Raw genomic sequence first — 6,816 nt, forward strand, 5'->3', positions numbered from 1 at the left:
GATATCTTAGAATTTCTAATATCAAAGGATGATGAAGAATATTGTCCACAAGGGTTTAGAGTCAGGAGTAAGGTATTCGTCAATGATTTCAACAGATACTGAATCATTTGAATTCTTTGAAGGTTGATTTCATCTTTGTGATTTATCTACAGCCTCCTTCATACTTTGCTCAATCCGTTTTCCAGTTCCAAACCTTCTCTTTTTCTGAGCTTTGCCAACACACTATTCTTTATCGTCAAACTTTTGACTGTTACGGTTGTCTTATAGTTTCTGCTGCTTCATTCAGCTTTTCTAAAATTTCAGAGAACTAAATCGTTGATTGGGGTGTTTTTCAGAAACTTCACATTCGAAGTATGTAAGTCTAAGAGATAGACGTTATATGTATATATATAACTGTTGGCGTAACATTGCTGCAAAATTCAAAATACTGATTGCTAATTCCTAGTAATTGGTATGACTATTATTGTTACAAGTTGTAGATGAGTACTCGATAAAGTTTCAACGAATAAGTATCGCGATTTTTCGGAGAGGCTTAAAGATCAATGAAGTTGTTGATAAGTTTACTGCTAATGTGGCGAGATATGAAAGGTTCCCCGGTAACAATGATGAAGGGGTAATCGTTATAATAAGGCTTATTCGAATGAACAATTGAAGTTGGTCTGCTGGAGCTGTGACAAAACTGTCTATTTTTAGAAGGGATTGAAAAGTTATTTTAGCTAATAAATGCCAAAGGGTCTGACACAGATATGTGTTAAACTATGACTTTGGTTTCAAGAGTTTTTCAGGTACATAACTGTGGGTAACATGTGGTTGGATCATCATCTCGATTGTTCATTATTTGAAGTGTCTTCAGGAATTTTGAAGGGTTTGAACACAGATTGTAATCGTTAATATACATATGATGTTCTAGCACAGTTTTGAAGTCAAAGTATAGCTTTGAAAGATGTAGAAATCTAAGAGTGATGATACCGATTATATTTCGAATTGAATTCTGCGATTTCAAAATCAGAATATGTAATTGGATTTGAATGAGTATGGTTATTGTGATTTTTATAAAAGAATGTATAAAGTAGGGAGTATATTGGATGATTTGATGAATCAGAATCTAAGAATGTAACATATTAATTATGAATTTATATATCTCTCTGGTATTACCTACCCGTTAAAAGTTTCACAAGTAATATTTTGTACAAGAGATTTTTTTTATTACAGTCTTTGTGAAAATATATGTATATTTTCTTCGGATGTATTACAGATTTGATGAGTTAATATTAAATTAAACTCATTTGATTTTTGGATGGAATTAGAAATGAGTAATCTCTAAAACCTTAGAAATTACGTAATCTTCGTGGGTTATTTCTTCAACGTAAATGAAATTATGAATCAATACTTTATTATTCATTTTTTTTATATTCACTCGGTGAATGATGTTGGTGCTCGTGGAATTCTTGCGAACTTCGCAAGATATGAATGGTGTTTTCTAGAAAGTTTCGAGTATAGTGAAAATGAAAGTGTAACATCAAACATGTATTTGAATAGTACACTTGGTGTATTACGACATGGAATTCATTGAGTTGAAACCGAGCTTGTAGTTAACGATGGCTAAGTCATTAATCGAAGGATTATAGCATATTAGTATTATGAATTTAATTGAGTAGTATCTACCCTTTTTCAATTCATACATAATAGTTTAGTACGAAAAGGGTTATGATGGTTTCAAAATTTATATATATAAGATATACATATAAATTCTTCAAAGGAAATGAGTTAATACTTCATAACTCATTGATACAATATACTCGTTGTTGATTCGTAATGATATCCACGATGATTCTTGAACTGGCGGAGCTTGCGATGTTATAAGTGCTGCTGATTCTGAAGATGCTGACGGCACTGACTGTGCTGGTGATGCTAACGTTACTGTTGATGCTGCTAGTAAAACAAGTCTAGCTTGTAAATCATGTACCATTTCGATCAGGGTTTCTACTCTCCCTTCTATCATTTCGGCCCACTCATCTGATTTATGGTTAAGGCTGGAATAGATAATCTCTAAGACTTTAGAGATTACATAATCATAGCAATGCTTCTCCAATGACGTTATGAATCAATATTTCATCGGTTATTGTTGTTGGTATTCCTTGGTACTTATAGTGCGTATGATGTTGATGCTCAAGGTACAAATTGTGATGTTGAGGCGTGGGATGCGGAGGTTGTTGTTGGTGGTGGTAATGGTACTGTTGGTGTTGTTGATGGTGATACTGTTGCTGCCGGTGCTACTGCCGGTGCTGCTGTCGGTGCTGCTAACCTTTGCACCATATTCTCCAAAGCCACTACCCGAGCGCGAAGCTCGTTGACTTCTTCTATTACACCGGGATGATTGTCGGTTTGGACGAGCGGATGAATAAGATCTAGAATTTGAGATAGTATATAATCATGACGAGATACTCTAGAAATGAGAGAGAAAATGGTATTACGAACAGGTTCGCCGGTAAGTGCTTCAGGTTCTTCGCCAAGAGGACAATGTGGTGGATGGAAGGGATCGCCTTCTTCTTGTCTCCAATGACTAAGTAGACTACAAACCCATCCCCAATTCATCCAAAATAGATGATGGTTGATTGGTTGATCCATTCCGGTTACACTGTCTTCGGAGTTCAGGTGAATATCCATATCGGAGTAGCTGTCAAAGTTTAAGGAATTTGAACTAGATACGGGATCCATCTCGTATAATTAGGGAGATGATTTTTGATATAAAATAGATTTTGGCTTGGTACTCTTCAATACATAATTTACATATGTATATAAAATACCAAAATTCCATAAATCACGGAGGGATTTTCGAAAGATATCAAGAAAAGTTTACAGTAACAGATATTCTAAGATACGAAATCATCTGTAAACTATGTATGCAATAAATGCAGGAAACGTGTCTAGACTTAAGATTGATAAGCATGTAATTTCCGACAAAGAATGATAAGCAAAACTTTTTGATATGCAGACACGGTCGAAGTCCAGACTTACTAATGCATCTTAATAACTATCCGTTAGACACACTAATGCAAGACCTGGTTCGCTAAGACCACCGCTCTAATACCACATGAGACGACCCGTCCTAATTCATAAGGACGAATACAAAAAACATATGGTTACATTGCGAGGTATTTGACCTCTATATGATACATTTTACAAACATTGCATTCGTTTTTAAAAGACAACCTTTCATTACATCGAAAGTTGACAGGTATGCATACCATTTCATAATATATCCAAACTATAGATGACTTAATCTGTCATTTACTTAATAATGATCTTTATTGAACTCGACGACTTGAATGCAACGTCTTTTGAAATATGCCATGAATGACTCTAAGTAATATCTTTAAAATGAGCAAAATGCACAGTGGAAGATTTCTTTCAAACCTGAGAATAAACATGCTTTCAAGTGTCAACCAAAAGGTTGGTGAGTTCATTAGTTTATCATAAACAATCATTACCATTAATTTAATAGACCACAAGATTTTTTATTTCATTTCTCATAAACATCATGCATCTGCATAAAAATCATTCATATGGATTGAACACCTGGTAACCGACCTTAACAGGATGCATATAGAATATCCCCATCATTCCGGGACTCTCATCGGACATGATAAATCAAAGTACTAAAGCATCCGTAACTCGGATGAGGCTTGTTGGGCCAAATAGATCTATCTTTAGGATTCGCATCAATTGGTGGCAATTATCATAAACACCAATTCTTAGGCTACCAAGCTAAAAAGGGGCATATTCGATTTCGATAATCCAACCATAGAATGTAGTTTCGATTTCTTTTGTCTATTTCATAAAGCATTAATAAAACAACGCAAGTATTCTCAGTCCCAAAAATATATATTGCAAAAGCATTTAAAAAGGGAGCAAATGAAACTCACAATACTGTATTTCGTAGTAAAAATACATATAACGGCATTGAACAAGTGCAGAGTTGTGATGCCCCGTACAAAACCATCGTGTACGAATCATCAACAACAGGATCATTACAAGGTTAAGTACTATATACTGTAATAAAAGAAGTTGCATTCACGATAAAATGATGACATCATAACCGACATCAAATGTTTTACACCAACAGTATGCTTCTATGAATAGCAAGCATGAATAAATGTATGTGACCCTTAGGTCGTTACAAAACATAATTTCAAATGTATTAAAGTTTGAGTGCAAGGTAAACAGTTCATGCGATGATAACACTAGAGCAGCGGGTGTCTACGGCAAGACTAGCACGACAGCGGAAGCAAATAACCTTAAGCACCTGAGAAAAACATGCTTAAAACATCAACACAAAGGTTGGTGAGCTATAGTTTAAGTATAACAGTCTGTAAGGTAGGCCACGAGATTTCAGTGCTACAAAGAGCGTTTCAAAACAGTATGATAAAGTATATGTTAACCGTGGGCACTTGGTAACTAACTTAACGTTTATACCCCTTGAAAGTACACTTGGCAAGTGCGTATGTTTACGAAGTATTAAACACTCGGTAAATGCTAGCGCTACTAGCCTAAGTGGGGATGCCAAACCCTATGGATCCATATCTAAGATTCGCGTTCATGGTTCAAAAACCAATGATTAAACGTTACCGAGCTAAAGGGAATGTTTATGCCGTTGTATAACCCACACATATATAAGTTTAAGTACTCATGCCTAGTATGTAAAACATAAAATCCGCATGTATTATCAGTTCCCAAAATAAGTTAAAGTAAAAAGGGAATGCTATAACTCACAATGATAAAGTAGCGGTAAAGTATGACTCGGAAAGTAAGCAAGTAATGAAGGTTGTTCAAACGGGTCCTCAACCTAAGTCAAATAGTACTAAGTCAGTAAATCGTCTGAAAAGGTTTAAAAGTATGTAAATAAGGTCTTAAGAATCATCATCATTCATCATCAAACAAGAGGTGTAAAGTAAGTTTCGTTCATGAAAAGAGTTTAAAACAAAGGCTGAGTTCGGTCAGTCACCACGGCCTCTATACCTACTGAAATAAGGTGAGACCAGTGGCCATGGCTCCGTATATGAGTCCTTTAGTTGTGGTAAAAATTACAGAAGCAAACTCATCTTCATTTGACCGCGGCGATGGTCTAAGTGCGAGTAGGTCAGAATTTTCAGCACAACGTTAAATGGACATAGTGACGATCGGAGGGCCATAAATCCTAAACCGTAACTCGGATTAAGATGAGTCCTATATGAAAAGTTATATACTCAAAAATAGATATCTGAAAATCATAATTACAGTAGCCCAGGTCATACAGGTCAGACACAGAAACAGTAAAAAGTAGGGTCAGTAGGTTCCGGTGGTTCTTGGTGCTCGATGCTTATCATGGTTCTCATCCTTGATGCATATAGCTTCAAGTGTACAACTAGTTGATGTGTTTGCATCATTTTCACTAAGGTTTGACCGTCATAACCCAAGTGTAAGTCTAAGACATGAAGCACAACTCACTTAAGTGTTGCAAGTGTTTTGATGAACCAAAGTTACATCAAAGTCTTAGATCTAACACATACATGAACTTTAAAACTAATATTAAGTTACAATTTGAAAATAAACTTATAAAATAAAGATCTTAAGTTGTAGAACATAGTTCTTAGTTAGATCTTGAAGATCCAAGACTCAAAAGTCTAGATGTAACATAAGTGTACAAAGTTATAATTAAAGAAAGCTTACTTACATGTTCTTGAACTTTTAAAGTTAATTTTAGTTCAAGAAAGTATGAGATCAAGACTAACTTGTAATACTTGACCATTCAAACCAACAATCATGAAATTAAAGTACATAATACAAAGAAATAAACTAAGTAAACAAGTAAAAGGTTCATGGTTGTTCATACTTTAAAGATTCAAACCAAAGTTTGATCTTTAGAAAGTAAACTTTAAGTTTACTTCATGAGCTTCAAGTATGATTTTAATCAACACATAAACTTACAATCTTTCAAGAAATTAAATGTAGAACATAATTAGTAAGTTAGGTTCTTATGTGTTCTTGTTAATACAAGATAAATGGAGAATCAAACTAAAGAGTTTGATTCTTGTAACTAGTAAAGAACAACTACAAGTAAGTAAGTAATAATCAAAGACTAGTAACAATAAACAAAAGATGATGATGATAGATGCATATGATTCGGTTTTTAAGCAAGAAAAGAAAGGAGAAAAGAAAGGAGAAAAGAAGTTCAAGTTACTTACAACTTAGAGAGAAAAGAGAGAAAGTTGAAAGTGTTTTGTGTGTGTGTTTTGAAATGAGAGAAATGTGAGGATATTAGTGAGTGAAGTAGTAAAAAAAAATCAAACAAAACCCTCCTCTCATCCTTGTATGCCGACGGTTAGGAGGGAAGAAAAGGGGGGGAGAGGATTAGTCCACTAGTTTCATGTATGTAAAGCCTTTAAAGTTGGTTAAAATGGGTGCATGCATGGGGATAACAAGTAACTAACTAGTAACAAGATTCTTCATGTATTAATCACTTAGTTATGTTTGAAAGTAGTACTTACATGAAGTGTTGGGCTAATTAAGTCCATAAAGATGTAGGGTGGGCTTCCAAGCCCACTAATCACTAATAAAAGCCCATGTACAATTAAAAGCCCAAGTATGTATGTAATTAACAAGTTAATCCAATTAAAAGCCCAAGTAACTAACTAATAACCATAGTTAATCAAAATGATTAATAAAACTTAATCATGAATGTAAATAATACTTGAAAATATTATTCGTGTAAGTTTCGTGTGTCACAAAGACGTTTCGGGCAATTAAAGTCAAGTACGGGCAATCATGGCAACATGT

Source organism: Rutidosis leptorrhynchoides, chromosome 6, assembly GCF_046630445.1.
Source record: "Rutidosis leptorrhynchoides isolate AG116_Rl617_1_P2 chromosome 6, CSIRO_AGI_Rlap_v1, whole genome shotgun sequence".
In the NCBI taxonomy this organism is placed as follows: Eukaryota; Viridiplantae; Streptophyta; class Magnoliopsida; order Asterales; family Asteraceae; genus Rutidosis; species Rutidosis leptorrhynchoides.